The 18475-nt window shown below is 49.3% G+C and overlaps 1 protein-coding gene across 2 annotated transcripts in view; it reads right to left on the minus strand.

Annotated features, from left to right (window-relative positions):
* The window catches only part of PKNOX2 (PBX/knotted 1 homeobox 2), a 90395-nt gene extending 72957 nt beyond the window's left edge, over nucleotides 1–17438 (minus strand). Inside the window, exon 1 of one of the 2 annotated variants that reach the window (XM_080366971.1) lies at nucleotides 17367–17438. The gene's annotated coding sequence lies outside the window, so the exon portion shown is untranslated. Of the gene's footprint in view, nucleotides 1–176; nucleotides 15858–17366 lie in introns of those variants that run through there. The other variant, XM_080366972.1, reaches the window with a different exon arrangement.
* Between the last annotated feature and the right edge of the window lie 1037 nt (nucleotides 17439–18475).

Here is an 18475-nt window from a genome sequence, read left to right on the forward strand (position 1 = left end):
GTTTGCAGGCAATGCCTGCGAGAAAGCGACAGTATGGCTGTTGCCAGCCCAAAAATTTGGGAAATTTGGGAGGTTTCAGGCATGATGTGAAGACACGCGCGCTGAAAGCAACCCAGGGCTGTGTCAGGTACCAGGGGGCACGAGGCGATGGAGCGGGCTGATGACGGATGACCCACCTGATGCCGGCAGGAGCAGCAGGTAGTTGAGAAATCCCAATGAAATCCCAGTTAAATCCAGGTTGGCAGAGCCCTGTAACCGGAGGAAAGGGTTTGCAAACAACCTCGTCAATAGCATCCTCTAATTTGGGGCAAATCTGAGCCCATTTTGGCCAAAATCCTTGCAAGCCCTTGCAGGGGGTGGCACGCATCAGCTCCTCCACAAACCGCTGCTGACAGCTTTTCCTGGTCCAGATTAAAAAGGCAAAGAGGAAAAATCCCAGTTTTCCACCGGCGAGGGAGGTGGGATTTTTTTTCCCCTCCTACATTGTGTTTTGGGGGGAAAACCCATGCAGTGCACCCCCCCGGGGACTGCAGGATTGCACCTCCCGCTGCTGCAGGTGGCAGCATCCCTGACAGGATGCCCAGCACGGCATCTCATCCCCCACAGCATCCCCGAAAATCCCAGCGAGATCCCTCTCTGCCCCCAGGGTCAGGATAAAATACCCTGCCGAGATATTGCAGAATAGATGGAATTATAGGGAATGGCTGAGCCCCGAAGCGCGGAACAAATTATCATTATATACAGGGAATATATGTGACATTCCCCTATATATGTATTTCTCTCAGGGAATATATATTCCCCAATATTACATACCTATACACATATATACATACACATATATATAAAAAAATATTCCCCAACATATATGTATTATTATATATTATTATATTTTTCACATTATTATATATTATTCAAAATATATATGACCTGATACGATATATAATATATCCCCCAATATACTATAATCCTTAATAGATTCCCTCAATATATTCCCCAATATAAAATATATTAAAAATACATATTATATTCCCATATATATACATACACACATATATATAGGGGTAATGGGATATAATATTATACAATATTCCACATTATAGATATAGGGGAATATATAATATCACCCAATATATTCCCCAATATTATACATTATTTGGGGGTTTGTATCTATATAATATATTTCATATTGCCCAATATATACAGGGAATATATGTTCCCTTTTTTTTTTGCTTTATTTATTTTTTTATATTTTAAATTGAGTTTTAAACTTTTATTTTAAATTTCATTTTCGTTTTCAACCCTCGCTGATTCACAGCCTTGGGCAGACCTAACGTGACTCCCCATTCCCCCACTGCAAAAAAAAATAACCTGACCAGAGGAATTCCAGCAGTTTTGCTCCTCAATAGGTGCATCCCCAGTAGGTATATATATATTTATTTTTTTTTACAGCAGCACTGGGGATGATGGAGAGGGAGCAATAATCCAGGTGGTACCCAGAACCAGAGGTGATGCTCCAGCTCCGCATCCCACCATGGAGCAAGATGCTCCCAGCGGTGCTCAGAGCATCCTCTCCCTTCTGGTTTGGTTTGGTTCCCACGCTTCATCACCCACCCACAGCCTCCATCGTTCCCAACCCCCCGGCTAAACCCCCCCATCCCCACTAAATGGCACCCAACCACCCCGGTTTGCCCTGCCCTTAACCTACAAGCAGCTCAGCGGCTGCAATTAATGCAATTATTTGATTATTTTTGCAATACCCATTCATTTTCCACTTCTTGGTGGAAACCGCAAGTAATTGCAATTAATGCAATTATTTTGATTTTTTTTTTTCAGTATCCATTCATTTTCCACCTCTTGGGTTCAACTTGCTATTGTCCAATTTCTGCCCCAAATTTGCTATTTGATTTTCCAGCAAAATTTTTTGCAGGCAAAAGGGTTTTACCCTTTAACAACGCTCGCAAGGTCCCACCCTTGACACACCAAAAAACATTGGGAAACGTGGTTTTATTTAAAACCCGGGTTCATCAGAAAATCAGATTTTGCAGGAAAAATCTGGTTTTAATTAACACCATTGATGGGCATCAGGCGTGGGTGGGAATTATGGATCTTGGGCATCCAACGTGCCAAGAAATTCGTTATGGGATGAAGCTGGGAGGGACCAGTTCGGCAGCACAGGATGTTTTTCGCTTGCAGAGAGGAGCCTTTTGGATGGCTCGTGGGAATTTTAACGCTAGAAGTGAGGCTGCAGCTGCTCGGGTCTTGAATTTGGGTGCCCTGCAAGCATCTTTGCTAATTAGGGTGCTCCATCAGGATCTTTTGCCGATTTAGGGACCATCCCACAGCCTGCTAATTAAGGCGCCGTGCCAGATTCTTTGCTAATTTGGGTGCCCTGCAAGCATCTTTGGTGATGTGGGTAGCATCCCATGGTCTTTTCTAATTAGGGTGCTCCGCAAGGATCTTTGTTAATTTGGGTGCCCTACAAGCACCTTTGCTAATTAGGGTGCCCGGCTGGGGTCTTTAATTTGGGTGCCCTGTGAGCAGCTTTGCTAGTCTGGGTACCATCCCCTGGTCTTTGCCAGCTGAGATGCCACGCCAGGATCTTTGCTATATCAGGTGCCCTGCGAGCATCTTCACTGATCTGGGTACCACCCCGCCATCCTTGCTAATTTGGGCATCATGCTAGGGTCTTTGCTAATTAGGATGCCCTGCAAGGGTCTTTCATGATTTGGATGCCTTGCCAGGGTCTTTATTTTGGGTGCCCTGCAAGCATCTTTGCTAATCAGGGTGCCCTGCAAGGGGATTTTTGCTAATTTGGGTACCACCCTGCGGTCTTTGCTAATTTGGGCGCCCTGCTGAGGTCCTTCATTTGGGTGCCCTGCAGGGCTCTTTGCTAATGAGGGTGCCCCGCCAGCATCGTTGCTCATCTGGGTCGCGAGCAGTGCTGCAAACCTTCGGCAGCGGGTGACACAAAAAGATGCTACGGAGGCAACATCCACTCCTGCCTCGGTCCTAAACCCTCCGCGGGTGAGCTCAGCACAGGTCAGGATGCATCCATCTGCATCCATCTCTTGACCACAGGCATTTTGGGGTGCCAGTGGCTTTGCATCCCAAAATCCTGCGAGGAGCACACAATGTGCATCCTCGCGGGGGTACCCAGGCAGCTCCCGGGATGCCTCGCTGGCATCGGAGCATCCCCAAATCCCCCACACAGCCCCCGCGCCGCTGTAACAGCTCGTATTTTGCTAATTGTACAAACCTAATGGGGGAAGGCATTGGCGGGGGGAAAAAAAAAAAAGGGTAATGGTCATCAGGCCAGCAATAAACCAAAATTAATGGTCCGTGGGAAGAAATCATGTCCACTTAATACCGGCTTTGAAACTAATAGAATAATGTAATACCGGGGGGTGGGGTGGGGGGCGTGTGTGTGCTCTATCCAGGGGTCGCTTACAGCGCCGTCCATCACCCACAGAGCAGGGCACACTCTGCCCAAGCCCCCACCACCCTCCGGAGCAGGAATATTTTGGGAGGGGAGCAAAGAGCGCAGGAGCATCCTCCCACAGCCTGGGAAGGGTGGGCAAACAGGAGGAGGTGAGGGGGGAAGAGCTACCAGCGCCTGCAGGAGCTGGGCACCTTCCTGGAATCCCAGCCAGAGGGGGCTGGAGGGGAGCACCCAGAAAACACCTGCCTGGGGCTGTGCCCAACACTGGTGGTATTGTCTTTTTATTTTCTTTTTTCCTTTCTTTTTTCCATTTTTTTAAATTTTATTTGGTTTTTTAATTATTTTTATTTTCTTCTTTTCCCAGTTTTTTTTTTATTCGTTACCATTTTTCCCTTTTTTTCCCCAATTTTCTTTTTATTTTCCCTTTGAGAAAGGAAAACAATTCCCCTGCCACACTGGTGGGGAAAAAACCCACCCAACCCTCTACCACACCAGCATCCCCCGCAAGACAGCAGCACTGCAGCCACACCAGCCAGGAATTCCCAATCCCTGTTTCCAGTATATCCCATCCAATCCTTTCCCCAGCCTTGCTCCATCCCAGTAAAAATGTAATTATTTCAGCATTTTTGCTCACTCTGGGATGAAAAACCAAGTGTACAGCTATCCCTGTTCCTGGCAGAGAGGGATGGGGAGGGGGCACATCCCGAATTTTCCCTTTGGATTAAAAAAAACAACAACCCAATGCGAAAAACTTTTGCCCGGGAAAGTTTGAGTGTGAGCAAAGCCCTTAATTCCAGGAAAACCAAGATTAAAAGCGGCTGTGGAATATTTATATGAAGTTGTATAAATACAGACGCGACAACCCAGCGGACGTCACCGGCACTTTCAAAAATCTAAAATATGCGACAGGAAAAATCTGTGTTTTCCAATCAAGCTACACCACCCCAGAGCCAAAGAAACAGAAAAAAACCAGTGGGTTTTGTTAATGCCCCGAATCATACTGGTAACACAAACACGACGTCTCTGACAGCATCCCCAACCCAGGCTGTGATCCCCATCGCCAGCTATGGGATGGCTCCCCTCCAATGATGCCAAAAAAAACCCACAGAGGCTCGAAAGCTTTTTCCCATGGAAAAATCCCATTTTTTTCCCCTAAAAATGCCGGGGAGAGATAATTATTAACAAATGCTCCTGCTGTTGAGAAGCCACTTGGGGCTGGAAGAGGATAGGGATGATGGATCATCCTGGGCTGGACCAATGATGCTCCGGGATGCTCCAGCTCCCTGTGTACAGGGCACCGAGCAAGGATATAGGGATCATCCTGGGCTGGACCAAGGATGCTCCAGCTCCCTGTGCACAGGGCACCAAGCAAGGATCATGCCAGGCTGCACCAAGGATGCTCAGGGATGCTCCAGCTCCCTGTGCACAGGGCACCAAGCAAGGATCATGCCAGGCTGCACCAAGGATGCTCAGGGATGCTCCAGCTCCCTGTGCACAGGGCACCAAGCAAGGATCATGCCAGGCTGGACCAAGGATGCTCAGGGATGCTCCAGCTCCCTGTGCACTGAAGGAAAAATAAGCACCAAGCGCGGATATACTCAATCCCCAGATTTTTCCCACAAGGGCTCAGGCTATTCATAAGGAAAACCAACCCAGTATCGCAAGCACAAGCCATTTTCATCCCCCAGCAAAGCAAAACTATGAAAAAGCAACCACTCATCTAAATAATCCCAGGATATCACCAAGGGATGCACTGGACCGGCCGTGCGACACGACTGCTGAGGCTCGTGTTGCAGGATCCGGCCTCACTGAGAGATTGCAGGGCCTTGTTGTAAAGCAGCTATTTTAAGATGGGGCTATCATTTTCCCAACAATTTCCCTTGGTTTCATGTGACATCAACCCAGCATCCCTAAAATAAACAGGTGACCACTCCCCCGTCTTAAAGAGAATACAAACAAATGTCAAATGTGATAATGCAGACCCCCAAATAATTGATATTAATAGTTCTTCTTATTCTAGGTTACTTATAGGAAGGAGAATAAAAGCACGCCAAGGGTGAAAAGTGCTTTGGATTTTGGCAAATATTTGGAAATCCCGTCACTTAAAGGAACAGCGGACTCAAAGATGCTGCTGAGATGTAGAGTCTGGGATCATGGAGGGATACTGGAAATTTTTACCCCCTATTTGGGGGAGTTTTCCCATGGAAATAAAAAAAAATAAATGAATGGCATCACTCTCCAGGCAGGATTGGTCCCCATCAGCCACATGCTCAGGGTTTTCTTACCCAAAACAGTGGTGAAGACATGATGCTCCTTGTGCTAAAATAGCAAAAACCTTTGGGAAAATTATTGTTCCACCGATTCTTTTTTTTTTCCACCTTATTACCACCTGTAACAAGCCCAATGGGGATTTTTGCTGTTTGGGGCCAAAAAACTCCGATTTCAGATTATCCCCATCCTTGCAGCTGTATCACTGCTTATTATTGTACATTAAAATAATATGTTATTATAAATTTAAAGAAATACACTAAAACAGCCCAATCTCTCAATTGAAAACTATCACTGATCAGCTGGAAAAATCATTTACATCTCTTGAGGAAGATAAATATCTCTTCTTGCAGCTAAAACTTGCTTGGCAGCAAGTCTCAAGAGTTCTTTTCCCCCCTACTTCTGCAGCTTTAGGCAACTCACCTCCGTGTTCTTTACCTTCCACGCTTTGCAAATGGGACATAAAGTTTGAAATCCATGTTGTAACCAAAAGATGCAGCACCCGGGCAAGGATTTTTCCAGGAATCCCAGCATCCACAAAGCTCGCGTGCTTGAACGCTCATGGGAAGTGCGCGGGGAGCACGCGTGCATCCAAGCGGTGCTTTTCCCTGGAAATCACCATCGTTTGGGGGAGGCAACAACAATTTTCCTCCCCAAAAGCCGCGATGGGGGAGACGACGCACGCCCAGCGCTCACCCCACTTCCCTGCTCGATAATTTCCTATTCTCAATCAATCAATCAATCATTTCCTCCTATAAATCAATCAACCCATGGTTTTCCATCCTACATCAATCAATCAATAGGGTTTTTTTCTTATAACTCAATTTGAATTAAATCGGATTTAATTAGATTTAGGTTTAATCGCCACCAGGCTGAACACCATCATGCACACACACCCCCCCCAAAAAAAAAAGCAGGTATTTATAGCCAGTGCATCTCATCCCCGCTGCCCTCAGCCCCAGCGATTAATTAAATTAGCACAAAGAGGGGCTTGTTGAGGGCTCCGGCCTCCCGAAGTTGAGCCGGCAAACAGGAAACAAAGGGTTGAATTCTGTCTGGTTGGCTGAAGGGTGCTGTGTGTCCCGGCCGGGCGCTGGAGCGGGGCCAGGGGTCCCCCCTTGGCACGGCCACAGCAATGCCATCAGATGGGAGAAGAGCCCCCACCCCCACCCCTGGTGCCACGGTGGGATGTGGGGTAGATGGGGCAATCCGGGCACTGGGCTGATGTGGTTGGGCAAAGGGGGCTTTGATAAGGGGGTTTTACTAGGGGGGCTTTGCTAAGGGGGTTTTAATAACGGGGTTTTGCTAAGGGGGCTTTGCAAAGGGTTTTTTGCAAAGGGGACTTTGCAAAGAAGGTTTTTCTAAGGGGGCTTTGCCAAGGGGGCTTTGCTAAGGGGATTTTAATAATGGGGTTTTGCTAAGGGGGCTTTGCCACGGGGGCTTTGCTAAGGGGGCTTTGCCAAGGGGGCTCTGCTAAGGGGGTTTTGCCAAGGGGGCTTTGCTAAAGGGGCTTTGCCAAGGGGGCTCTGCTAAGGGGGTTTTAATAATGGGGTTTTGCTAAGGGGGTTCTGCCAAGGGGGCTTTGCAAAGGGGGTTTTTATAATGGGGTTTTGCTAAGGGGGCTCTGCTAATGGGGTTTTGCAAAGGGGGCTTTGCTAAGGGGCCTGGCTAAGGGGTCTCTGCTAAGGGGGTCTTTGCTAAGGGGTCTCTGCTAAGGGGGCTTTGCAAAGCAGGCTTTGCTAAGGGGGTTTTTCCAAAGGGGACTGACTAAGAGGGTCTTTCTAAAGGGGTTTTGCACAGCAGGTTTTGCAAGGTGGGTTTTGCCAAGGGGGTCTTGCTAAGGGGGCTTTTGCCAAGGGGTCTGTGCAGGTCCCACCTGGGGGCAGATCCCCACCGCTCCCCAGATTTAGGCTCAGCGTGTCCGACCCGGAGACCAGGCTGCTGGTCCGGGTGTGTTTCAGCTACTTTCACTGCTGCCCTCCATCGTCACTGGGCAATTAATCGTTAAAAGAAGCCGGGGGCTGGGGGGGGGGGAGGGCAGGGAACAGACGACACTAAACCCCCTGAGCTCTCCCCAGCTCATCACAGGAGTGCAAGAGCACTTACACACCAAGCCCCTCTCTGAGCGCAATTAATTCAGGGTAAAAAAGCTCCCGGAAATTCCTGCAGGGATAACAGCACTGGGAATTTCTCTGGCTTCCCCCTGTCGAGCCAAATCCCAACGTCAACGGTTGCAGGGAAAATAACACACACACACACCCCCGATGTCTACGCCTCGAGATAACCTTGGCCACTTTCCAGGTGCTCTGCTATTAAAGATGCTACTAAATCACTTTATTTGGTGTTTTTAGCGTAAATACTCTCGCCGGGTCCTTCAGCTACCCTGTTTGGTATGTGAATTTTAAAAGGGGAGGAAGAAGGAGAAAAAAAACCACCAAAACCCGACGCTTTTGGAGGTTGTTTAAGTAAGGAGGAATGATTTAGCGCAGCGTAGGGTGGGATTAAAATGGAAAAGGTTACGTTCAAGAGAAGGAAAAGCTCCCCGATGGCAAGACGTGGCTCCCAGGATGAGGAGAAAATGCTCAACCGCTCAAAAAGAGCGAAAGGCCACTCAATAAAAAGCAACAGGTGCAACAGCGGGATTTGGGGGGTCAGGTTTGCATGGGGGAAAATAACAGGAATGGGGAATATGCCTGTGATGGGGACTGGTCCAGGGTGAGGAGAAGCGCCGCTGAAAATATGTAAGAAAAAATGTACAAGCACCATTCAAACTGCACGAGCATCACGAGAACTGCAGGAGCCTCCAGTGGTATTGCATGAACATCCCTAAAACTGCACCAGCAGCATCCCTAAAATCACACCAGCATCCCTTAAGTTGCACCAGCATCCCCAAAATTGCACGAGCAACACTAGAAGTGGATAAGCATCCCTAGACCTGCACCAGCACCCCTAAAACTACACCAGCACCCCTCAAGTCACACCAGCATCCATAAAATTGAATGAACACCCCCAAAAACTCCCCCAGCATCCCTAAAATTGGATGAGCATTGCTACAATCACACCAGCATCACTAACATGGACCAGCATCACTATAAGCTGATGAGCATCCCTAAAATCGCACCAGCATCCCTAAATTTGCATGAGTGTCCCTAAAATTGGATCAGCATCCCTAAAGTTGCACCAGCATCCACAAAACTCCATCAGCACCCCTAAAACTGCACCAGCATCCCTAAAAATGGCACCGGCATCCCTAAAAACTCCACCAGCATCCCTAAAACAGCACCAGCATCCCTAAAACTGGACCAGCATCCCTAAAAATTGCACCAGCATCCCTAAAACTGCAACAGTATCCCTAAACTCTGCACCAGCATCCCTAAAAACTCCACCAGCATCCCTAAAAACTGCACCAGCATCCCTAAAAACTGCACCAGCATCTCTGCTGCAAGGCGGAAAGCTGAGGGGGGCCGCAGTGGGGCCGGCTTGCCTGCGCTGATAGGGGTTTTAATTATTGGCTCATTACGAGCATCACAGTTATCAGATGAAGCTTCATCCAGCCAAGCATCCCTCCTGCGCCCCGGGGAGCAAGCAGAACCCCAAATCCAGTGGGACCAGGCTGCAAACAACCCCACTATCAGAAGGGAGAAGGGAAGGCATCCACGATCCAAGGATTTTCTAGCCCCTATTCCAGGAAAAGCGATGGATCGGGAAGGAAGTCCCACATTTTCTGGAATATTAAAAAAAAAAAAAAAAAAAAAAGTATTTTCCTTAAAATTAAGGCAAATAAAGCAGTCTCCTTGTCCCGTTATTCACCATCAGCTTTTAAAAACCACCCACAGCACTCAAACCCAGCAAGGGGGGATGCTCCAGCCTGACCCCGGGAAATAAATTCAGCACTAAAATTTGAGCCAAATTAAATTCAATTAGGACTTTTGACGAGAAGTCTGTCTCTTCACCCCGGCTTCTTTTCACCCATCTTATTATGTGCCAGAGCCTTAGAGGAAAAATAACCCACTGATACCATTTATTACTTATTTTGTCTTACTCCCTTTTGTGTACTTAATTATTATTAACTGGTTTTTATTATTATTTACACTTTATTATTAAGAAGAACGTTTGTTCTTTGCTGTCACGCTGACAAACTACCCCAATTTATAGAGTGATTTGCTTCAAGCCAAGCAGTGTCCGAGGGCTAAATATTTGCCAAAAGGACCATTTCCATTTAGTGAACGACTTCAAGATGCATTTAAAATGCTATTTTTAAAGGTTAAAATGTACTCCAGAAACAAAGGGGTGGCTGCGGTGTATCAACGCCTGACAAAATACCCCACTTAATTTTTTTTTATGGCAATTAATTAATTGCCAGAGTTAAGAGATGTTGGATCTGGCACCGAGATATAAAGAAACCAATTTCTGCATGTAAATGCATTAAAAGACCTTTCCGGGCACTTTGTATAAATGGGATTTTCTTGAGATTGAGATAATAAATAATAATAATTTTTTTTTTTTTTTAAACTCCACCAGCAAAGTTAATGTACTCAGAACCCAGATTTGGGTTTTCTTTAAGAAAAAATAATTTTATCTAAATTGGGTGAGTCATACAGAGGAGCAAGGTCAGGGAGAGGATGCAAGATGTGAGAGGTGGGATGCGGGATGCTCCAGAGGGGAGCCCCACCCGCCACCTCTGAGCCAATTCTTTATAATTATTTATTACAAGCTGATCAAGGAGCCAAAAAAATGTAAGACTTGGAGAGGGTTCGGCTCATCGACCTCACTCACCTGGGGTCTTCCCATTGGAAAGAGGCAGCGGAAAGATGGAGGGAAACAGAAAATAGGGGGGGAATCAGAAAAATCAAGCAGGTAAAAAGTCATTTTTTCTGGGATAGGCACCAAAACCCCCAAACCGCATCCCGGCCATCCCCAGCATTGTCACTGGCAACAGGCAGCGGCATTTGGATGGAGAAATTAGCAGCTTGGAACAATAAATTCCCTTTTAAATTTATTGCTCAGGAGCATTAAAAATGTCTAAAGTGGTTTACATCCACCATCGCAGTGGGAATTTGCTCAGGGATAAGGGAGCTGGTAATTGCGATTCTAAAACTTGCCTTAGAAGCTTCAAGTGGTGTTTAGAAAAACATTTTAAGGGCTTTATAAAGCTATAAAGTGCCTTCCGACATACCTAGAAGTGATATATCTGTACCAGACTGGTCCTGCCTCCCACAAATAATCCGAGGAATAACACGCCGCTGAGCAGCTCATGCGAAATGAAACCACTACAATTAAATATTCTAATTTTTTGGTGAATTATTTGGAAAAGTTTTGACTCGCTGCTGGATCAGTGGTGGTATTCTGGCATTGCTTGCGGCACAGGAGGGGGATGAGCATCGGGAATAATCCCCAGGGACACGGAGGAGGCTGGTCTGGTGGGCTTTGCTGCCTGGTCCAGGCTGCTGGAAGGAGAGCAAGAAAGGAATAAAAAGGAAAAAGCTAAAAAATAGAAGAAAAAATGAAAATCAAAAGAATGGAAACGAAAAAAGAAAAAAAAAATCAAAAAAGGAAAAAGAAAAAAAGAATGAAAACAAAAAGAAAGGTAAAAAAGCAAAAACAAGCGGGAAAGAGAAAAAGGAGAAAAAGGGGGGAAGGGGAAATAAGGAAAAAGGAAAACTGGAAAGGGGAAAAAGGAAAAGGAAAGGAAAAGGAAAAGAAAGGGAAAAAGGAAAAGAAAGGGAAAAAGGAAAAGAAAGGGAAAAAGGGGGCAAAGGGGAATAGGAAGAAGAAAAGGAAGGAAAAAAGGAAAAGGGGAAAAAAAAACAGAAAAAGAAGGAAAAAAGGGGGGAAAGGTGGGTAAAAGGAAAATAAAAAGCAGCTTTTCCCATCAAGGAGAAATGCCGGGGGGGTTCAAGCTCTGAGCCCAGCCCGGGGTGCGAGGGCAGCGTCCAGCATCCCCCCGGTGCCGCCGCAATCGGCTTCCTGATGGGGGGCGAGGGGATTTCCACGGCCCCCATCCTGCGTGCAAACACATCCTTGACAAAATATAAAATCCGGGCGAAATAAAATAGGAACCTCTCCAAACAGTCCAAAATCGGGATTATTTTTAATTGGCTTTAAGGGATTTATGGACAGGAGCAAGCCAGCCGTCGCGGCCGGGGAAAGGGAGAATCAAGCAAAAAAATAAATGTGGTTTTGGTTATAACTTTTTTTTTTTTGCAACACCTTATTAAAGTTGAAAGCTCCATATAGAACATTATTGGGGCTTTTTTGGTTGGTTTTTTTTTTTCCCCCATCCACCCAAGCAGGATTTCATGGCAGCTTGCAAAAGTCTCCTCCACCTGCACCTACATAATCTGGTTTTTCAGGGTGGAGCATCAGCAGTACTGCATCCCTAACTTGAATTTTTATGGCCTTGTGCTGGTTATTTGGGATTTTCCTGCCTGGATTGTATTGGGTGTGTGTGGGACGGGACAGGTAGCATGGCACGGGATGCTGAAAGATGGCTGAAGCATGGAACGGAAAAAGAAACTTGAGATAAAAAAAATAAAAAGAGAGTAAAAAATCATAAAAAATGATAAATGACATAAAAAATGAAAAATAGAATGAAAAATAACATAAAAAATTAATGGAAGTAAATGTGCAGCTGTGGTGCTCGGACACATGGTTTAGTGGTTGACTTGGCAGCTGAACTCAGTCCTAAAGGTCCTTCCAACCTACACGATTCTACATTATATAAAAATAAAAAATAAGATTTAAAAACCGCCTGAAAATAAAACCCAATAATAATAATAATAAAATAAATTAAAAATAAATAGATTAAATAAAAAATAAATAAATTAAATAAAACTTCAAGGGTCACGGAAGATTATTTCTCATTGAAATTAAAGAGTTTTAAACACAGTTTAAACCTGAGTTTTAGCTAAACCTCACCCCCTCCCCAAGCCCTCCTTCCCGGTCTCACCCCTTGCTCCTCCACCGTCGGTCCCTTGGAGCATCTGCATCTCGTTAGTCACAACAAGCATCCCACCAGGGCAGTGCTGCCCAGGGGGAAAAAAAACCCAAACAACAACAACCAAAAAAAGCCCTTTTTGGCCTCTCGAAAAGAGACAAACCCCCGAAAACAAACCAGCAGAAGCTCACAAATATTTAACAGAAGCTAATTTCAACTGAGGTGTTGACTAACGAGGGTTTATTTTCCCTTTCAGAAGAGGGAAGGCCAAAAAAATACGATATAATCAGGCGGGGGGAAGAGCCGAGGCCAAATTCTCATCTTATTTATACAGCTGCAAATCACAGCTGGGCAAAGGCGACCTCATCTCGCTGGGATCCTGGCTCCATCCCGCCGGGATCCTGGCTCCATCCCGCCCCGGAGGGGTTGGCTTTCCCATAGGGATTACCTGGAGCATCACCTCGGTCCATGCAAGGCTGGAGGGGGGGACAAACCCAGGTCTAAATTTAATCGAGGATTAATTCCCATCCCTCCGGATTATTATTTTGAGCCGGCATCTTAATGATCTGACTAATGACGCCAGGAAATAATTTATTTTTTTGCTAATTAGAGGGCATTTGTTAACACCCTCTTTGGTGGCGGCGAAAATTATTTGGGAATTGAGTTATTCAGCAGTGCGTGGGATATTAAATTCGACCGAGAATTGTCTGGGTCCAGCAAATTATCCTGCTAAGACCCCAAAAAAGCGGATTTCCACAGCTCGGAGTAAAATAAGGACGAAGGATAACTGGGGCCGGGATGCTGAGATGTGCTAGGGGTACCCGCGACCTCAAAGAAAGAAGATAGTGGTGCTCGGTCCGGGTTTCCCACTCAGGGATGGACTCAGGGATGCCAAACCTCCCCTAATTTATCCTTAATCATGGCAAAAGTTTCCTCTTGACTTTGGGAAACCACGGCTCGCTGTTCAAATTTGGTATTTCTGCGAGGAAAAAGGAAAGACAGTGAAAAGGAGTTTTGTCCAGAGCCAGGGGAAAGGGAGCTCAGCATCATGAAATGCTTATTTTAGTATTTTAAATTAATATTTCCTATTTCATCAGGGGTTTAAAATCCTCTCATTTTATCCCTGCCTGCTTTCGTGCCACGCTTGTGATGGGCATCCCCGCCCATCAACTCTCAGCTGCCCCATCCCATTGCTGGGACTAATTTTACTAATTATTTTAAGCTGAAGCAGCTCCCAGGAAAATTAATTAGGCAAAACTAGGGGTGTACCAGCAGCCCAACTTATTTTTCTCCATGTCCTCAGGAAACATCCCTGGGTATCCATCACACATCCCAAACCCAACAGTGTGCTGGGACTTGGATAAGGACGGTACCCGGAGGCACAGTCCAGCCCCTGCATCCCTGGGGATGAGGATGGATGGGTGAAGGATGCTCCTTCCGGACGGACCATGACACTATTTTAACTTTCCTGGGAGATAAAAGAAAAAAACCCTATTATCACTCAGAGACTTGTGGATGCTGTCAGTCAACTTGAAAAAAAACCCCATGAAGTCATTCAAAAGTTCCCTGGAAAAGCAAAAATCACCCAAAATTCAAAGCTGCCCCAGCACAGGAACATGTTTTATCCACAAATCGGGGAAAAAAGGTTATTGCCTGACGCTCCAGTGGGATAAAACCTCCTCCCAACACAACTTTTGCCGTTTACTTACAAAAAGGCAATTTCCTTTAAAAAAGGGGGCAACTTTCTTAAGAAAAAGTGAATTCTTCAAGAAAATATTCCCTTTAAAAAAAAAAGAAAATTTATCTTTAAAAAAGTTATTTCCTGTAAAAAAATGAGATTTCAGGGGAAAAAAAGGATATTTCCTTGGAAAAAAAAAGGGTATTTCCTTGGGGAAAAAAAAGGATATTTCCTTGAAAAAAAAAAAAAAAAAGATTTCCTTTCCCTCCTCCTCCCCAAAACGATGGTGGGAGAATGGAAAATGTTCCTGCAAGCCTGGCGGGGATGCGGAGCATCACCCTTCTATCCTTTTTTTCCCCCCACCCCATGATATCAGGGCAGTGTTTAATGTTTTATATATATATATATATATGTATATATGTAACATGTTTTATATATATATATGGGGGTTACAGGACAGCCACGATGCTGGTTTTGGGGGGCCGGGACTGCAATGTGCCCTTGGAATCCCAGTTTGGGGATGATGGGGAGCGCAGCATCTCCATTGCTTCCTGATGCCGCCAGCTCCCCCATTAACCTCTCCCATAATTAGCCTCCAGCAATTAACTTCTGCCCCTAATAAAGGAATCTCAGCACGAAGAGTTAAATAAAATAGGAAGGAGGGGGGAAAAAATAAGGGGAATCCCAATCCCATCATGCATCTGTGCCATCCGGCTTGAACCTCCCCAAAAGTGTTGTTTTTTAACCCAAATCACCCAAAACCCAATTAATTGACTGAAATCCTTCTCCCCGTCTGCCTGAGGATGAAAACAGCCCTCCAAACATCAGCCCTCAAAGGTTGTGGGGTGGGTTTTTTCAGGGAGCACCCCCTTTTTCCACGAGGGGAAGATGCCAAATACGCCGAGTCAGCACTTTTGGAGGCGCGACGCCCAAAAGTTTGGCCAAAGCCGGGTCCGCTGAGCCGTGCGCCAGTTTTTTCCCCCACTCCACTTCCAAAACCTTGTCGGATTTCAAGGTAAAATAAGTCTAAAAAAGCGAAATTAAGCCGTTTCCCCTCCTCTCTTCTCCTGCTCCCCAGCAGACAGCTGCCCCCGCATCCCGGCCAAAAATAATCCCCCCCCCCGCCTTTCCCTTAATCTAATCTCCCCGGCTGGGAGTTTGAAAATATCCTGCCGGGTTTAGGGTTTCCCGTTACCCGGCGGGCAGCGAGATAGTGGGAAAAAAGATCCTTGGGAGCCAGAAAAACCGGGAAGAGCCCAAACAAAGAGCCGGAGCCAGAGCCCAAGTTGAGCTTCGACGCCCGGTGAGGACCGGGATGATGTGGGGGGGGGATACACACACACCCACCCTGCCCCGATCCTTTAGGAAAACTTCCCGAGCCGCATGATGCCGCCGGCAGAGCCACCCCTCCAGCGGATGTAAATGCACTAAAAAATTCAAAAATAAATTAAAAATAATAATTATTATTGAAACAGACCCCCCCCCGTCCATGGCTGCAAAGCTGCTAAAATGGATTTTTTTAGTATTTCTCCAGTGCATGGACGGGAGGGATGTTGGGGGGGGGGCTCCTGTGGAGCTGCCCTGCGGGGAATGGGGTGCACCGCAGGGAGTGGGGTGCACTGGGGTGAAGGGGTGCACTGGGGTGAAGGGGGTGCGCGGGGGGGGTTGCCCCCAGGAGACCCAGCACGCCGCTGAGCGCCGTTCCAGCACTGGCGTCAAGCCCGCGTGGGGCCCTGCAAGGCGGCACAGTGCCCTCCCCCCCCCCGGGGGGTGCCCTCTGGGTGCTGGCAGGGGGCACCCCAAGGTACAGGGATGCCTTACACAGCTGGGGGGCTGTGGACAAAGTGTCCCCCCTGCTGCAAGTGTCCCCCCCCAGCCCCGTTTGCATAGGGGGCAACTTTCCAGCTGTAAAATGCAATGACCTGGGGGGGGGAGGGGGAGGGGGTGCTACAAGCCCCCCGGGGGTGGGGGGGGGCATTGCAACTGGCTGGGGGGCTGCAACACCACCCCCACCCCCCATAAGCCACTGCAATGAGTTGGAGCGGGGGGGGGTGTGTGTGTGCAACTGCCCAGGGAGCACTGCAACTGGTCAGGGGTCTGCAAAGGGTATTGCAACCAGCTGTGGGGGCTGCAACCCCTGGGGGGCACTGCAGCCGGCTGGGGGGGCGGGGGGGGAGGGGGCTGCAAACAACCGGGGGGCACTGCAACCACCTGGGGAGCACTGCAACTGCTCGGGGGTCTGCAAAGCATCTTGCAACCGGTTAAGGGGGGGGGGGGGGGCGGTGCAACACTCCGGGGGGCACTGCAACCGGTTGGGGGGTCTGCAGCAAGTCTAAAGGGATTGCAAATTGCCGGGGGGGGCTGCAACCCCCCGGGGGGGACCTCTGCAACCAGTCGAAGGGTCTGTAGAGGTTATTGCAACCGGCCGGGGGGGGTGTCTGCAACCGGCTGGGGGGGTTGCAGCCGGTCCGAGGGCACTGCAGCCGGCCGAGGGGGCTGCAACCCCTCCGGGGGGCATTGCAACCGGTAGAGGGGGGAGGGGGTCTGCAACCGGTCGGGGGGGGGGGGCAGCCCCCCGCGGGGTACTGCAACCGGCCGGCGGGGGCTGCAACCCGCCGGGATCCCCGCAACTGGCCGGGGGTTGCGGGGGGGCTGCAACACCCGGGACTATTGCAACCGGCCCGGGGTGGGGGGGTGGGAGGTCACCGCAGAGAACCGCAACGGCGGGGGCAACCCGCAGCCGGCTGGAGGTCAGCCCGGGGGGGGCGGGGGCGGGAACCGGACACCGGGGACGGACACACGCTGCAGCCGCGGCCCGCGCTGCCCCCGACCCCGCACCGGGCGGGCAGGCGGTGCGGAACGGCAAGTTACTTCCCGCACCGGAGGGGATGGGGTGGGGGGGGGGGTGGGGGGGATAGGGGAGGGGGGTGTCCCCACCGCCGCCGCCGCCACACGTGCCCCGCCGCCCGGGCCGCTTTGTCCGCGGCGCTCGGCACGGCTCCGCCCGCCCCCGCGCGGCAGCCCGCCGGTGAGTGACAGCCTACCTGCCCGCCAATCTTCATCACACCGACACCGGCCTGACAGCGCGGCCGCCGCTCGCCGCCCGCCCGCCCGGCCCCGCCGCGCCGCCGCCGCCCCGCCCCGCCCCGCCCCGCCCCGCCGCCGCGACACGCCCCCCGCCCCCCCGCGCCGCCGCCGCCGGGCTCCGAGGACACGCCCCCGGACACGCCCCCCCGCACCGCCTGGCACAGCGCCCCCTGCTGGCCGGACCCCGCGGGCGTGCGCGCCCCGCTCCTGCCCCGCTCCCCCCTCAACGCCGCGCTGCGACCCCCCCCCCCCAGCAAACGGACCCCCCCCGCCTCTGGGTCTCCCCACGGCATCGCTGCGCCCGCCAGCATCTGTCCCCCAAACACCTGCCCCCCCCAGCATCTGCTCCCCCAAACACCTTTCCCCCCACCATCTCGGTCTCCCCGTGGCATTGCTATGCCCCACTGCAGCATCTACCCCCCAAACACCTTTCCCCCCAGCAGCATCTGCCCCCCCAACCATATTTCTCCCCCAACAACACACTTGCCCCCCCCTTCCCCTTCCCTGCTGCATTTGCCCCCCTGGCCACACTCAGAGCCAACCCTGCCGGCCTATGACCCCCCCCAACCCCAACCCCCACCCCAGGCTCCCCCCAGGGTGCCACCCCCATCATGGTCACCAACCCCCTGGGAGGGGTCCCCAACCCCCCTCCTCCTTGTATGACTTTTATATTCAGGGCCCCCCAAAAAACCCGTCCCAGGGCCCTTTCCACATGAGGCCCTTCCTGCAGGATTATCCCCAAGGCAAAATGCCCCAATTTTGGAAGTATCTAATAATTATTATTAATTAGGGGGGGTGTCCATCAGACACCCAATTTTGGGGTGCATGAGCTATTACCCCCCCTCCCCCCAGGGACCTGGGCAGGGGGATTCCCTGGAGTCGTTCCCCCAGGACTACCACCACATTTTTCCCACATTTTACTGGAAAAGCCAGAGGGACGGATTGTTCTAGATCCACTCGATCACAATTTGATTTCTCCTGATTTTCCATCCACTTCCCCAATTAAAAAAAAAAGCCATCAGAAGCAGGACTGGTTAAAAAATGCTGAAATTTCTGCCAGTATCCT

Source organism: Falco punctatus, assembly GCF_963210335.1.
Source record: "Falco punctatus genome assembly, chromosome: 16".
Taxonomy (NCBI): domain Eukaryota; kingdom Metazoa; phylum Chordata; class Aves; order Falconiformes; family Falconidae; genus Falco; species Falco punctatus.